Source organism: Linepithema humile, chromosome 8 (genome assembly GCF_040581485.1).
Source record: "Linepithema humile isolate Giens D197 chromosome 8, Lhum_UNIL_v1.0, whole genome shotgun sequence".
Classification (NCBI taxonomy): Eukaryota; Metazoa; Arthropoda; class Insecta; order Hymenoptera; family Formicidae; genus Linepithema; species Linepithema humile.
In genome coordinates this window covers 1,646,534-1,663,838 of record NC_090135.1, presented here as the reverse complement: position 1 = coordinate 1,663,838, position 17,305 = coordinate 1,646,534, and the positions used below count along the sequence as shown (strand labels likewise).

The 17,305-nt window shown below is 34.6% G+C and overlaps 2 long non-coding RNA genes across 4 annotated transcripts; both read left to right on the top strand.

Annotated features, from left to right (window-relative positions):
• The first annotated feature begins 519 nt into the window (after positions 1 to 519).
• On the top strand, positions 520 to 7,032 carry LOC137001529 (uncharacterized). 2 transcript variants are annotated; one of them, XR_010891515.1, is made up of 4 exons: positions 520 to 1,100; positions 5,395 to 5,568; positions 5,927 to 6,684; positions 6,830 to 7,032. It is a non-coding gene; the product is annotated as an uncharacterized lncRNA (long non-coding RNA). The 2 variants fall into 2 exon arrangements; XR_010891514.1 differs by lacking the exon at positions 520 to 1,100 and having other exon boundaries at positions 4,522 to 5,568.
• Positions 7,033 to 14,146: 7,114 nt separating this feature from the next.
• Positions 14,147 to 15,816, top strand: LOC137001429 (uncharacterized). Of its 2 annotated transcripts, none has more exons than XR_010891442.1 (4): positions 14,147 to 14,300; positions 14,506 to 14,701; positions 14,874 to 15,020; positions 15,614 to 15,816. It is a non-coding gene; the product is annotated as an uncharacterized lncRNA (long non-coding RNA). The 2 variants fall into 2 exon arrangements; XR_010891443.1 differs by having other exon boundaries at positions 14,927 to 15,020; positions 15,614 to 15,814.
• The last annotated feature ends 1,489 nt before the right edge of the window (positions 15,817 to 17,305 follow it).

Here is a 17,305-nt window from a genome sequence, read left to right as displayed (position 1 = left end):
GTTTCGCACATTATGCGCACGAATTACATAAAAAACGTTCCGTTTCACTCAATGCGCGCATGAACAGCGCTTAGAATTCCCTAGATCCCCACCACCTGCAGCGCATAATACACGCATCAGCTACCTCAAGTTTGAGTTGCAGCAGCTTATGCGTTCCATGCGATTGCATAATTGCATATGGCGATTGATAGCGATATTGTAAAAAGTGTCAAAATAGGAAAAGTCATAATGGAAGAGTCATTAATGATTCACTACTATTACTGTCACTCATTTCATCAATTAAAAACATTGTCACATTGATAGCGCAATTTATTGTGGAATCCATTTTGATTTTCCGCTTCTAATGCGTTCAATATCGTTCCGTTTCAAAGAATGTATCATGCGTATAATGAAACGAAACGCAGCCAATGTGCTAAGCATTAGCGATGCGAACGATACGTGCTATGCGCAAAACGGAACGCAACCAAAGTTCGACGTGCTACGCATTTCACCGTTCATTTTCCTTCGGGTGGTTCATAAGAGGTTAATATTGTGACTAATGTGATCAAGTATTTTTTTTGAAATTTATATACACGCATTTGTGAAAACAATTATAACCGGAGGTGAGTACACAGTCCTTATTATATGTATGAAAAATAACACGGTTACGGTTTAATTGTAACAGTGATTTCTTGATCGAAAAAGCTGATAATGACTAACCTTAAAAAGTTGTCATGGCGAATTAAAAGCACGTGATCATTTTTCCGTAGAAAACTTTCATCTCAAATTATTTTGTTAATTCCACCGTCGTACGCTATTTAATTTTTATTAAAAATTGAAAGAAAGTTAATGCAGAAAAATATATATGTAAACATAACATTTATTGTACTGCGTGTTGCATGAATAACAATCGTTATGCCATACAGCCATGATAATGTTATTATTAAAAAACTTCATAGTCAAGTATTTATTTCATAGGAAATTTATCAATAGACATAAAACGATATAATAGTTATTATTTCTTAATTTTACAGGCAAAATTGATTGCATTTTCTCCTGAATTTTGTTCAAAAGATTCGCGAAAACTTAAGAGATTCTGACGAACCGGATAACAATTGGAGGTAAATAATTCTTAATGGTTGAATCAAATCTTAATGAGAATTTGTGATATTTTAACAATTTATACAAGATAACAAATCTTCGTAAATTTTTCAATAGTTATATAAATATTTCAATTACTGTCATTTTATTTTACAATTTATTTTACGATAAATAATTTATTGTAATACATTTCATGTATTATAGCTAATGATTTAAATATTGCATCAGTTAATAAATGTTAAAAATTATTATTATTATTATTTATATAAATTAATATAGAAAAAATTCTCATTATTAATCATAATGTTGATAATGCAATAATTTTTTAAAATCAAATTTATAGATTCATAGATCTGCTCTAATCCCAGATAAAAATATTGTAATTAATCTACTAATAATTAAATGACTTAAGAAAACTGAATTTTTTAATGAAAAATTAAATCTAATTAATAAAAGCATGCATTGTTTATTTTATCATTTTTATTTATAAATTTTTTGAAGTTTGTCCATTTCAATGGACATTGGATCTAAAAGGGTTAAAAAATTGCTATACAGATGTTTACTCGAATTAATACATTTACATGCGACAATGAAAAGGTCGTGTGCCAGTTGCTGTGAATTTAAATTTGTTTTTTTTTGTAATACTGCGAGTTTGTACTTTGTACCTTATATTTAGTTATCTTATATTTAGAATGATTAAATAAATGTATTATGGCAGTTAAAGAAAAAATTTTCTGAGATCTATAAAATGTAAAACCTAATTTAAATGTCTAGCATAGTAATACTAAAATCTACAAGTGTCTTGCAATAGTACCTAAATATAATTGTCTTGCACATGCATGCTTCTGAGTGAAAAGAGTTGTACACCGCAAAAACTGACTTTTTGACTTCGAGTGACTGCATGCCTCTCGCTTGCCTATGCGCTTGATTGATTCATTTGTTAAAGATCTTATAATAAACTACATACCACTACTAAATCTCAATATTACTTTCATGACCATACTTGTCAACAATAGACGAAACAGACGAGAATGTCTACAAAATTTAAGACCTTTCTCACCCTGAGTGTAAGGCACAAGAGAAGGCGATTATTAGAAATGACAAGTCGCCCAACAAATTCCGAAGCGCGGAATTCGCGTGGTTCGAGCTCAACGTCTTTCGATGATTCAGAGAATGAATCTGTAGAAATTCCGACACTACATCCTACGCCTGTCTCTGATGATTTTCTAAATAATGAGGAACAAAACCACCGAAACACCGAAGCACAAGTGGACAATGAAAACATTGAAGAAGAAGATGACGAAGAGGAAGAAGAAGGTATCAGTGAGAATAGTGAAGTAGACAACGATCATATGGATGAAGACAATAATGCATCGAACTCCTCGGAAGATGACAATGACAATGTTTCAGAAGACATTGACGAATTGAAAAAGAGGGCATTAAAACATGCATTCTTAAGTGCAAATCTAAAACATAATCAGGGAAATATACTGCTGAAAACATTATGTACGTTCCCGTTTAACCTTGCATATCTACCCAAGGACACGAGAACATTGTTACAAACTCCAACCATTGTTGCTACTAGGCACGTTCAACAACTAGCAGGAGAATACCTTTATTTGGGGTTAAAATATACGCTTATAAGAAAATTGGAAAGTTTTCTTGTCCATAGATTGCCAAAAACGGTTGAAATCGATTTCAGCACTGACGGTGCTCAAATCCATAACAGCGGAACAACACAATTTTGGCCTATTCAATATCGTATTTTTAATTCAATCGACAAAAAGCCTGTGATAGCGGGTGTATTCAAGGGAAAAGAAAAACCTTCCAATGCATTTGCTTTCTTTGAGCACTTTGTACAAGAGATTCTGGATATAAGGAAAGAAGGTGGAATCCTAGTCCGTAATCGACGGCTTGCATTGAATATTCGGTGTTTCATTGCTGATGCACCCGCAAGGGCGTTTGCATTACAGCATTATGGACATACATCATCAAATGCATGCTCAAAATGCAAAATTGAAAGCCATCGTAGCAAAGAAACGTCAGTCTTTGGAGGAACAATGGTTTTCTCAGGAATTCGTCATCCGCCAAGAACGGATGAAGAGTACCACAACATGATTGATGAAGATCACCATAAGGGCCCAAGTCCACTAGATCCAATATTAGAACTCGTCAAGCAAGTTCCATTCGATCCCATGCATCTTGTGTACATAGGAAATGTTAAAAAGGTGTTACACACACACATTCATGGAAAGTACGGACGTCTGAAATTAAATAAAAGGAAACTGGATATTCTTGATTCCAGAATGATAACACTTCAATTGCACTGTCCTACAGAATTTAATCGCCGTCCAAATAAACTATCCATGTTGCATCATTTTAAAGCGACTGAATATAGGCAATTTTTGCTTTATACTGCTCCGGCTGTGCTGCAAGGTGTTTTCGATGAAGAATTTTATGAACATTTCATTTTGTTACATTGTGTAATGCGCCTCCTTAGCTCCGAAAATATCAATGACGATACTTACGTGTATTGCCAAGAAGCTGTGGAAACGTACGTTAAGATGTGCGAACCTTTGTACGGAGAACACTATCTTTCGTATAACGTGCACGGCCTTCTGCACATAGTAGAAGACGTGAAACAATTGGGCAGTCTGGAATCTTTTAGTGCCTTCAGTTACGAAAATAATATGCGTCAGTTTCGTAAATATATTCGCAAACCGCATCTTGCATTGCAACAATTCTATAAAAGAATATGTGAACTCAACGACCACATTCTTGAACCGGTCGATGACGCTGTTCGAATTCGTGGTTTGAAAAGTCACACAGAGGGTCCTCTCGTGCAACATATTCCTGCCCGACTTTGCCGGCAATTTCATAAACTTCAAGTCGGAAAAATTACATTTTCCTCTGCCGAGCGGGACAACTGCTGCCTGCTAGAAAACGCAGAGATCTGCATAATAGAGAATATTGTACAGACTGAAGAAAATACTATTCTGATTGTAAAAAAATTTCGCACAAAGGTTATAGCCTATGATGTTGGTATGACATCAAATTTTGCAGGTGTATATCACTGCTCGAATTTATCAACTGCAATCGAAGCAATTAATATAATAGATGTTAAAGGCAAAATGTATAAAATGCCAAAGTGGAGCACTCAAGAAGGCCAGGAAGAGCACGTCCTTCAAAACGAATGGATATGCGTATCCCTTATTACACCATTCGTATTACCGCAACAGTGACGTACCATAACATACATGTAATAAATTAATATTTACTTCTTCTAATGATTTAAAAGTAAAGCAACTATAATTCAAATAAAATTTGTGTTTTATTATCATTTAATTAATATATAACATACAAATTTTTTATATTAAATGTTTTAATAAAAAAATAAACGATTTTTAATATGCAAATAAGAATTAAATGTAATCTCTGTTTTTTAATAAAAGTTACAAATATTTATTTTGTAGATAAAAATGGAAAGTATGAATAAGGAAGAAAATAAAAAAGATAAGAACAAATATGCAAAAATGTCAAGCAGCGGCAGGTTGGTGAAGCCACCAAAACGAATACTGACATCATCGTCGGACGAAGCTCCAAAACGCAAGAAAAAATGTCTGGGTAGCAAATCTACCATGCAAACAGAAATAGATCGACTTCGACGACTGGTGAAAGAAATGAACGACGTGGAAGGAAAAGAAAAATCGACTGATACATCCTCGAACAAAAATAGTATTTTCATCCCGTCGGAAAATACTAATATTCGAAAGACATCGGAAAAAACGAATATGCAAAACACATCGGAAGAAACTAATACTCTGGGCACGACGGAGGAAATTAATATTTGGAACACGATGGAAGAAACTAATACTTGGAACACGACGGAGGAAAGTAATACTTGGAACACGACGGAGGAAAGTAATACTTAAAACACGACGGAGGAAACTAATACTCGGAACACGACAGAGGAAGCTAATACTCGGAACACGACAGAGGAAGGTAATACTCAGGACATATCGGAAAAAAACAATATTTTGAACACCTTGAAGAATACCCAGCACGATAATATTACAAATATTCCTAGTCTGTCGGAAAAAACGATAACTAATTCAGCATCTATTAGCGATCGTGTGTAAGTATAGATGTATATGGTAATTAATTTTTCCCTAATTAAATAACAAATTTAATAGCATTCTATTTAATAACATGTAATGTATACATAATTTAGAAGAAATAAATATAACGAATATATAGAATACGTACATATGTAATACGTATTGTTATTTATGATTTTTATATTTTTTTCTTCAGGAAGGAATTTTCAAGTTATCCTGCTAAGCCTGTTAGGACAAAATCCATATATTGTCCTCCAACAAAAAATGTGACAGCTTCATCTGTTTCTTGGACAGGTTGGCAACAACATGCTGGGAATGAAAATAACGAGAGTTGCACGTCCAAGTGCACACAAATTCTTGACCTATTACAGTGAGTATTATTTTAAAATATTTGGTTTAATGTCAGCCTTTCGAGTGGAAAGCAATTAAAAAAACTTGTTTCCAACTATCAGTCGTTCGGTTTACTTTGTGACAAATCTCAAGTTTTGCGAAACAAAATATTTGCTAAAAAATATAAAATTTTATAACGATTTATATATGTTCATTTTATTTTATATCTACTTGTATCTCATTGTAAAAATCCCATATTAGAAAAACAAAAGCATACGTGCCAAATATCTAAAAGAAAACGTTAATAAAAAAAAGTAATAGTTCAAAATCACCTAAACTGTGGAAGCTGATAATTTTTTGAGAAATTATATTTTAATATACTTGTGTATATTTCGCAGGATATTAGAAGCCAAAAATAATTTATTAATCGAAGGTCAGGAAAAAATGATGAAGAAAATGGAAGAAATACTCGAAAAGTGTTCCAGTATAGATGACGTACATGTCAATAACACTGTACGAACCGCTTCAAGAATTTCCACTGAAGACTGTGGAAGAATTTAAAGAAATGGAAAGCGATGCCAACAGAAGCGAGCGCAAGAAGCTGGTCAGTATTTTTTGAATCCGTTACATGTACAATGCAACAGTTGTGAATATGTATAATTTAAATGTATAAATAACTTTACAATAACTAACAATCTTAACATGGATTGGCAACACAATTTTTTCCGCAATGAGAGTTATTCTACGATTTCTCGAAATATGTTTAATTCTTTGTGAATGGACTAAATTAATAATTTGTAAATTATCAACATATTTTCAAAATCTGTTTTAATTATATATGTATTTATCAAATACGGAAATAAGTGAGGACTATAAAAGAAATATTTATTTGTAACGAATATATTTATAAAAGCTTATTAGATTTTTTTATCAGTTAATTTAATATTACGTATATAGTTCCGAAAAATAATATAATATGTTTGGATTTCATTTTAGTATCATCACTTGCGGGGAATAGGCGGCACAAAACTGCGGGAGTTCCTATACACTTGTATGACAGAAATCATGCAGGATGAATTGATAAACAAGTTTACATGGCCGGGTGGTGCGGGCGCAGAAAAGTTTGGCGACACAAAAATCGTCAATATCATACATGGTAAGAGCTTTATATATATATATATATATATATATATATATATATATATATATATATATATATGAAATATCCTGTATTTATATTTCAACAGGCTGAATTTAGGAGCTAAGCATAAGTGTAGCTATACATTATTTTCTTTTTTTAGCTGCAGCTAAAAAATGTCCGCTGTTCCCAGGACCGGTGAACAAAGCAGAACTTAAAACAGAACTGCAAGAAGTTTTAAGATCCGTAAAACAAAGATATCGGAATAAAATTAAAAAAAATGCAGTTCAAAATGTTCAAGAATCTGATGAAGATATAGGTGAATCCGTTAATTCATCCGAAGCTGACGTAGATTCTGAATATGAGACTGACGGTCAAAAAACATTTTAAATTTAACAAAGTTCTATAATAATACAATAAACAGAAAATTGAAATAAACATATTGTTTCCTTTTATTTGATATTTTTCATAGTCTGGGTGAAAGAAATATCTACAAGAAAATTCATATAAAATTTAATGAGACTTGGAATACCATTTTCTACATATATATCTGTATATGATATTTTAAGGCTATTATCTCACTATATTAAATAGCAATACTACATTATAAGGCTTAAGCGCTCGAAATTATTTAGAATTAAACATGATTATAAATCATCATTATATATGTATAATGGATTTACTTATCTGAAATTATGTATAATTACATATAATTCTAAATAATTTGAGGCTTTTTAGGCTTTTTAATATACATATTTGTACACATATTTGTACAGTTTTATTACAATTACAATTTTTTACGTATAAATAAACACTCAAAAAACTGGAATTACACACAGTACAAACTTAATATTACTACAAAATGTTTCAAATCTCGCTTATTTATGAATATTTTTTGGTAGGACATGTCTCATTAATATTAAAATAAAAAATTACATTATATATATTGTGGCGGCTCACCGCCACACCGCTGCACTGACGCGGTATAATACACCGCGGCGCCGCTACGCGCCGCAGGCCTTCTACCAGTTACAAGCTTGCGGACCCACCGCCAGGTTGCGCAGGCGGTGAAGAGCCTTCTCGCGATCAAGCTTCGATCGACGAGATATAAAAGAGCTGCTCCGCAGATCTTTCCTCACTCACTCGCTTCAAGGCGAGCTCTCTCCAGGGCCCTTGAACTGAGTCGTACTCTGCCTCGGCAGAAGCTAACCAGAGACACATAGTCTCGCCGTTTTCCTCACGCTGCCTCGCAAGGCGCGTAAAAAGAAAACAGAGTCCCAGCATCGGCCGCACATTTCAACCAAGCGGCCCGCGGATACTCCACTTTCGCCGTCACCTCCTCAGTCTCTAGTGTGGAAATTAATTCCACTAGAGTTCTGCGTCCGGTTGACTCGACCACCAAGGGACACGCTCACTCAAGGCGACATCCGAATTCGGAGACCTCTCTCTCCTCGGTACACGGAGCAATCCGCAATTCCGAGAGCCGAGACGGTTGCTACCACCAGCACATCAGAGACTCGATCCATCGCAGTACAGACTTCACCGCTCAGAGCCTGCTCAGAGAGCAGTTGTCAGACGGAAGACCACTTCCCGAACGGAGTTCCACCGACGCCGGGAAAGGAGCTGCAACGAGCTAACTCAATTGAACCGTCCTTTTTAGGACCCGTTCAACACACTAAGACGCGGCCGGTAATTTCTTACCGCGCCCGTCAATTTTTCTTTTGATTCTCGGCCTTACACTCTTGCCGAGAAAGCGCCTCTGGCGCACTTAATCAAATCAAACAAAAACTTGTACTTTTACTCTACTTCTCTGACGAGGAAAAATAAATTATATTTTTCTAAGAAATTGGTCTCAATATTTCAACCAAGTCGAACACAATCCTTTAGGCAATACGCCTATATATATATATATAATGTAAAAAATATAATGTGTGTGTTCACTCATTCATCACTTTATAGCGTTTTCGATTTGTTAACTCGACCCAAACCCTGACTCTAAAAGTTCTACACTTTACAGTCAGGGTTTGGGTCGAGTCAACAAATCGAAAACATTATTAATTGAAACTCATATTGGTCGCACGCATGCCACCTTCATGCGTACAGGCGATATAAGTCTCAAATGCGCATTATAGATGTCTCGCATTTGAGACTCATATCGTCCATACGCGTGAGGGTGTGCGAACGATATGAGTCTCAAATGAGGACGCATCTGTCTAGTGCCATGAACTCACGTCCGTGAGGATAATCCGCACACGTGCGCGCATCGTGAGATCATTATGCCTGCATTTTGTTATCTGGGTAGTGTGATTTGTTTAACGGATATACTGACTTTGTTGACTGTGACTTATTATATATATGTTTGCAGAATTCTTCAAAAGTTATGGATGTTGCGGATCATAGAGAGTAATCTCTATGCAACGTTTATAGAAGGCACCCTTTAATCATAGGTGAAGGGATATTGGTTATGTTACTCCTTGCAGCCAGGATTAAATGGGAAAACTGAAATTTGGCTATGTAATCATAAGGAGTTCTTCCTATGCAACGTACGGAGGTTTTCAGGTTTACGTAAATGGATATATAAATCCTGGATGGTATATAGAACATGTAAAGTAAGTGTTTGTGTTATGTGATTGCTGTGAAGGGAAACCTAAACTTAAAATCCGAAATAACTAAGTATTAGAACCTAATGATAGTAATAATATATTGACAGGACTTAAACCTTAATCTTAGAATCTTTGAGTTATATGTAAACGATAGAATAGTAACTAAGTGAATCGAAACACTGATACTAATAAAAATTTAAAATAGATCTAAAATAAAGTAGTAGTTAAATTTACAATAAGTTATTAAATAAGTAAGTGATTAAGTAGTGAATATTTTGTTTATTTAAGCAAGTAAATGAGTACTTAATTATTATTAAGGTTACTATTAGTTACTGATAGAATAAAATTACAATAAGGGCTTATTATATTCGAATGACTATTCTGATCTGGATATTGGTTATTTGGGATTGTAAGAATACTGAATAAATAATAAGTGAGTCATCTATACCGGTATGTGTATTTTGATATTTGATATTGTGCGTGGAGGTTCACTGGCTGATTATTAAGTGTTCTTTAATGGTTTTCTGATATGAACATGACAAAGTAAGTAAAATGAAACAATTGAACAATGATGGAGCAATTGAATAATGAATTAATAACAATGGTGCTTTACCCATATTGACTTGATATATCTTGTGCTAGCTTATGGATACAACAATACATAGATCTTGACTAATGATATAAACTACTGGATTAACGCTTTTGTGGTTTCTGGTTAATCTGAAAAGTAGAAACAATTACTGAATTATTGAAATTACTGAATTGACTTGTATACTTTGCATAATATGTACATAGTGCATTTTACATAGGAATAGTACCAAGAGGTGCTTTCTATTAGTATTACAATTTTTAATGAGAAGATTGTTTATGGTGGGATTGTAATTACCGCTTTCTTGTGAGGATGGGCTGATCTGAAATATAGAATCTGTTTTATTTTATAAAATGGCCTTTGATTTGTATAACGTGTATAAGTGCATTATGGAGAAATAGTATTACATAGACATGAACAGTTAAATGAATTGGAACAATTATAAAATGAAACTAATAATAACTGCTAAATTTGTGAATCTGATATATTGATATTTGATTTTGATAGTTCTGATGCAATAATACATATATTTTAATTGACTATTATATAACTTACCTTATTACTGCTTGTGGTTATCTGGCTAATCTGAAACAAAGAAATTATTAATGAAATAACTCTTATATTTGTACGCGCATACAGTGTATATATATAGAAATAATGTTGTACACAAATAAGTTAGTTTGAACAATTAATGAACTCAATAACAACAGTGTTTCATCTGTGGTTGGACATAGTCTATTATGATTATTTTGATTATAACCTGAACTTAGATCTTGTGGATTCCATTTAGATCAATGGATTGGGGCACCCACGGATCTATTAGCACTAATTAATTGATTAATTAATTAATTATACAGTGTGTCTCACAAGAGAAGGTCACTCTTGTAAACAAACCAAGCAAATTTTCATGGACATGAGTTTGATAAGAAAAGATAACGTCCCGGAATCGGATGCCGGGAACCGGCACGTGGGTGATATCGTCCCTGTCACCCACGGGTCGTCAGCATGCAAAGGGCTAGCCTCGGGATCTACGGCGAGTTCCGAGGTCAAAGCTGTTATCGCCTCAATAGAAAAACTAGATTCAGAGGTTACGATTTGTAGAGCACCATCGCGAACAGATGGACGGGACTCTCCCATCTCGATCTCGGATGAGGTGGAGATGATTGGTGCATCTTCCTATTGTCGAACGGAATTTTCGGACTCGGAGGGACCGGGACCGTCTTGCTCATATGAAAGATGTAATGTGAGTAGTAGACCGGGACTTATTAAAGGAAAAAAGAGGAAGAAAAGAAATTCCCCTCCTGATGAGGAGATTGAGGAGGAAAAGTATGGTGTCAGATTCTCTATTAACAACAAAAAGCGAGTGGAGGACGAACTGGCCGGTCTGGAAATTGAGCATGCATCCCAAATAAACTTAAAGATCAGAGATATGGCCGATCAAATAGAAAATATAAGAAGGAAGTCCACAAACATCAAAGGCTCATTCAGTGGGCAAATGAAAGTCTTCTTGGAGGTAATCAGAAGGGCTAGCTCTCTCTTGTCAATCAAAGCGACCTCTAATGAGGATCCTGAGTTTTGGAAGGCGAAATATTATAAACTAGAGAAGGAATCCAATAAAAATAGATGTAGGATGGATGCTCTGGAAGAAAGATTGCGCGAATACGAAAAGAAAGAATTTATTAAAAATGCGTATGATAATGATACAAGTGAAAAGGAGTACGTTGACAGAGCAACTTCAGCACCTTCTGCCAGTGACTCGGAGGACAGAACTGTGAAAGAAAAAAGAAAAAATTGGTACACTAAAAAAGTGACTGGGAATACAGACAAAGGTTCAGTGACTAGTGAAAGTAATGTGCCTGGCTTGATGGATAGAATCGATCTGGATAGGGCCATTGTTCATTCTCTGGATAAACTAGGGGAGGGAATGAATCAATTAATCAAGGAAACAAAACGGACGAGGGAAGCTTTGAATGACCAAGGTATTATCCTTAAGGAACAACAGGATACTGAAAGAGGTAAGCACAAAAGAAAGGTGAGTGACCCTTACGATGATTCTCAAAGGGAAAACTTAATTAGATTCAGCGCTGATAACTCTGTGGTTTCTAAAAGTGTGGAGGCAAATAATATGAACAAAAAGAAGAAGAATAAGAAAACTAAAGATAGAATACCTGAATATTCGGATCATAATAATGATTCGTCTGTGTTGTTGGGCAAACCTGAAACAAAAAAGAAGAACATTAGTTTTATACATACAGTTGAAAGGGATCTTGCTTCTGTAGACTCTCAATTAGATTGTGGTAATAATGAAGGGCTTTCTCATTCTCCTATTGATAAGGATGATAATAGACTTGATTGGGCTACTGTGTGTAAGAGAACAAAAAGGAGGAAAACAAATGGGGGAAATATGGGGGGGAATCTACTCCACATAAAAAATTTATTATTAATAATAATCCATCTTTAACACCTGTGAGTATAACCAAAGGTAAGAACGTTAAGAATGTCAATACAAATAAGGAACTGCTCTTTAACCTGAAGAAGATTTCCAATACTGCGATATCGATTCTATTGGACGAATGCGAGTACTCTTATGCTGACATTCTGAGCATGGCGAGAGAGAAGATATCTCTCTCAGATTTGGGGATCACCGATACCCAAATTAAACGCGCGGCAAACGGGGGTGTGCTCATTGAAATTCCCGGAATAGAATCTGAAACAAAAGCTGATAAACTTGGTAACAAATTAAGAGAGTTGTTCTTTAATGTAAAAAGAGTTAGTATACGTAGGCCTTTGAAGAGAGTCTAGCTTAGACTATCGGGTCTAGATGACTCTATTTCTTCACAAGAAATTAAAAACATTTTAGCAAAAGAAGGTACCTGTGATGTGCTTAATGTCACGTGTGGTGTAATTCGGCATGTCCGTGGAGGTATGGGGGTGGTTTTCGCCCAATGCCCAATTATTGCGGCAATCAGGATCCTCGAAAAGGAAAAGCTGACAATCGGATGGTCGACGATTGGAGTGGAGACCCTAAAAGCGCGTCCACTGCAATGTTTTAGATGTTTGGCTGTGGGCCACACAGTCCAGAGATGCCCAAGTACAGAAGTTCGACGCTTTAGTTGCTACAGATGCGGTCAGGTGGATCATAAGGCAATAGAATGCCAAAATAAGATTACCTGTCCTGTCTGCGCTGAGAGAGGGCTGAACGCGGAACACCTGGTTGGAAGCGCTTCTTGCAAGCCGGTACCGCCAGTCAGGATTCTATCTGTAAATAACAATAAAAATGTTAATGTTAAGGAAAATGTTAAAAAAGACAATGTTGAAAATACTCACGTATATGTTGAAAACACTGAGATTCGGAGATCTCAGTGCACAGCGGGTTCGTCCGCTGCAATGGATTGCAATACTTTGATCTAAATTATGTTTATATTACAATGTAACGTAAATTTATCCAAACAGGCGCAGGATAACCTGATTCACCTGTTGGATGAAAAAAACGCTGCTCTAGCGGTGATAAGTGAGCCGCATTCGGTGCCGGAGGATGACAGATGGGTGACAGAATTTAACATTCCCCCTAAGGCTGCCATCCTGTGGCGAAAGATCAATTATGGATTCTCCCCTATGTTAAAATTACACCAGGGCAGAGGTTTTTGCGCGGTAAAATAGAATGGGGCAGTTATACTCAGCTGTTATTTCTCTCCGAATGCGTCACTTCCGTTATTTAATGACTTTTTGGACGACTTATAGCGTTTTCGATTATACAGGATTTGAACGACCCAGGGTTGATCAATCACTATTTTACTATAAATGCAAGTCTTTCATTGGTGGAGAGGTTGCAATGACGTCATTAACCAACCCTGGGTCGTTCAAATCCTGTATAATCGAAAACGCTATTATACGCGTTCATAGCGGAATATAAAAATTTTCCTATACTAATTCTAGGGGACTTTAACTCTAGACACCCGGATTGGGACAAGATAAGAGGAAATAGTAAGGGTAACCTACTGAAGCACTGGCTTGATAATTTAGATCTTATTATATTGAACAAATACGTTTCTACATGTATAAGACCACGGGGTGAATCTGTCATTGATCTGGTGATTTGCAATAAAAAAGCGGAAAAAATGGTCACTAGTTGCTTAGTCGACATAGAAGCGGTTACAATTTCCGACCATAGATTAGTTGTAATACAGTTGGATTCTAAACTAGCTAGGGAAAAAGCTAGAGTTATCGGTCGCAATTTCCCTAAGTGGAACGCTAGAAAGGTCGACATAGATGCGTTCAAGGGTGTGTTTCCTTTTTACTGCCGGTGCTACCAACATGACGTCATGATAGTCCACTGCCGCGGCCGTTCCGAAATTACTTTGGTACTGCCAGTAACAGTATGCCGTAACATTTCGGAACAGTATGCAGTGGACTGTGAATAAAAACAAGTGTCATTATCTAAGGTAAGGTTAACGCGCAATTATTAACGAATAATGATAATTATTTAGAGTTAACGTTTGACATGATCAAAACGTGTATTGTTTATCATGTTAGTATATATTCACTTAGTATATATAAGAAATGGAAAAAAGTTAGTATTTTATAAGTGATTTCATGAAGGTCATATGATAACCCTAATAATTAATATAATAAATATAATTGTTATAGACATGATGGACAAACAACGTAAGTTGTCAATATGCTTAATAGCATTAGAGATTTTGAATGAAAGCAGCAGCGATAGTTTTTCCGAAGAAGAAGAAGAAAAATTGCCATCATTGCCAATTCAAATTCGACCTCGTGTAAAAAATTACATGAATACAGTGAATGAATATTCAGATATGGAATTTAAGAGTCACTTTCGGTAAGATAAGTGAAAATAAAATATATCGTGTAGCTTTATGTATAATACATTAAAAGTAAAAATATTTATTATACAAAGTATGAGAGCAATCTTACTATCTTGAATTTTTAAAGAATTTGAATACTTAAAGAAAATTTTATTTTATTTAAAATTAATTAACCTTTAATTACAGGATGTCGCGTGCAGTATTCACATATGTATTAAATTTAAAAAAACCCAATTTAGAAAAACAGTCTAATAGATACGGACGGTGCACAATATCTCCGGACGTACAATTATTAGTAGCACTGTGGACAATGGCAACACCTGACTCATATAGGTAATTTCGATTTATGTAGCTTTCTGCATATTTCTTTAATTTATATATATATATATATATATATATATACAGGGTGTCTGGCAATAATTGCCCCACCGGTCATATACAGGTAGAGGAGGTCAAATCGAGTAGAAAAGTCCTTTACCATTTTTTGATTTTTGTAATAAGTACTAAGTAATTATCGAAAAAAGATTGGTGAATCCGTGCAAGTAAAGCGCGCGCAGCGAGAAGGACATCCCACTGCTATGCGATCACTAGGCGCGCGATGAAGCGTTGGGAGGAGCGCTCTACAAATGACAATGGCAACATACGAGCGGCGCGTAACGCTAGAGCCTTGTGTCCTAGTGATCGCGTAGCAGTGGGACGTCCTTCTCACCGCGCGCGCTTTACTCGCGCGGATTCGCCGATCTTTTTTCGTTAATTACTCAGTACTTATTATGAAAATTAAAAAATGGTAAAGGACTTTTCTACTCGATTTGACCTCCTCTACCTGTATATGACCGGTGGGGCGATTATTGCCAGACACCCTGTATATATATATATATATATATATATATATATTTATTTATTTATATATATATGTATAAGGGCAGTTTCAGCGACATTTTCAAGTATAACTGGGCAGTTTTGACGACATTTGGCAGTTTTCACGACCGTCGTGGATAATATCGCGGTATAAAGGCAGTTTTCACGACTGTAGTCATATCCACCTTTATACGGCTGTGTAGAATCGTGCCGGGTTTTGGTAAATGTTATTTAATTCCATATAATAAATACTGAATAAATTTTTTGTAAATTATTTATCAATACAATTAATAGTTTATAATTAATATAAATATTGCCAAAAAAAAGTATTCTTGTAGATAAAAAATTATTTTAACAAATTACAGGAAAAGATAAGACGTAAACGGCCAAGGCTAGTTGATCTTGCTACATTTATTGTAAACAATTCATCGGCCTTAAACTTCTAATTGTATTTTATTTATATTTTAAAAATTATTTTATTAAACGTAAATTGAAAATTTTAATTCCAAAAAAAACATTAATTTATTTATATATTATTTTAAATTTTAACAAAAAAAATCATTTTAGATATAATAAAATATTAAAAAATTGAAGCTATATTTTTTAATTAATTATTTTAAGTATTTATTAAGGATATATTTTTTAATTATAATTTATGTTACATTAAATAAATACATGCTTGTAAATATATAAGGAAACTGTAAATCGAAAAAAATTTAACGCTGCATTATATCAAAAAACAAGTACGTCGCTTTGTTGTATCCTACTCGATTGTTGACTCAATAACAAGAGAGAATGCTTTCTCTTCTATTATCTAAACGGCCGAGCGCGACAAAGCAACATGGTTTGTTCTTTACAGCTGCACTAGAAGTATACTAAACAGGAGGATAGTGCAGGCTAGACTATCTATCTATTCTGTACTATCCTGTTTTAATGCAGCAATAAAGAAGTGCGTTTGGTTCTGTATTCCTCCTAAAGAACTCTAGAATACCCCGTATCTAAGGCCCATTATACAATGAAAACATAAGAAATAAGGAATAAGCGATATCCAATAAGAGCACTATTTTTATGGAGACATCCAAAAAATAGAGCTCTCATTGAATATCGCTTATTCCTTATTTTTTTCATTGTATAATGGGCTTAATGACGGACAGGGGCGCGTTCAGAAACTACACTCTGGGGAAAAGTCTTTGTTTATTATTTATAGTATATATAATATAATATATGTATACTATAGATAATAGACAAAGATTTTTACTTTGGGTGTAGTTTCTGAACGACCCCAGCATTTAAGCCCATTACACAATAGAAAAAAATAAGAAAAAAGGAATAAGCGATATCGAATAAGAGCTTTATTCTCGTCAAGACATCCGAAAAATAGAGCTGTTATTGGATATTACTTATTCCTTATTCCTTATTTTTTCCTTCGTGTAATAGGATTTATGCCGGTATATGTACACCTGGTCACAGGAATACCTTATATTTATAGTATATTTTTATAGTATAGTAATATTTTTATAGTATAGTAATATTTTTATAGTATATGTTACGTATACTATATAAAAATGTTAAGGCATTCCTGTGACCAGGTATATTATGGAACCCGAAATGCACGTCTGGCATCACTATCTTAGATTTTAACAGTCATGATCAAAAAGTGATGCGTTTATAACTTTTAAAAACAAAAGAAGAATTGATAACTATTGCGTCATTTTTTGCTGTGCGTCAATGTATCCTATAAATGTACGAAATTGAGCTTT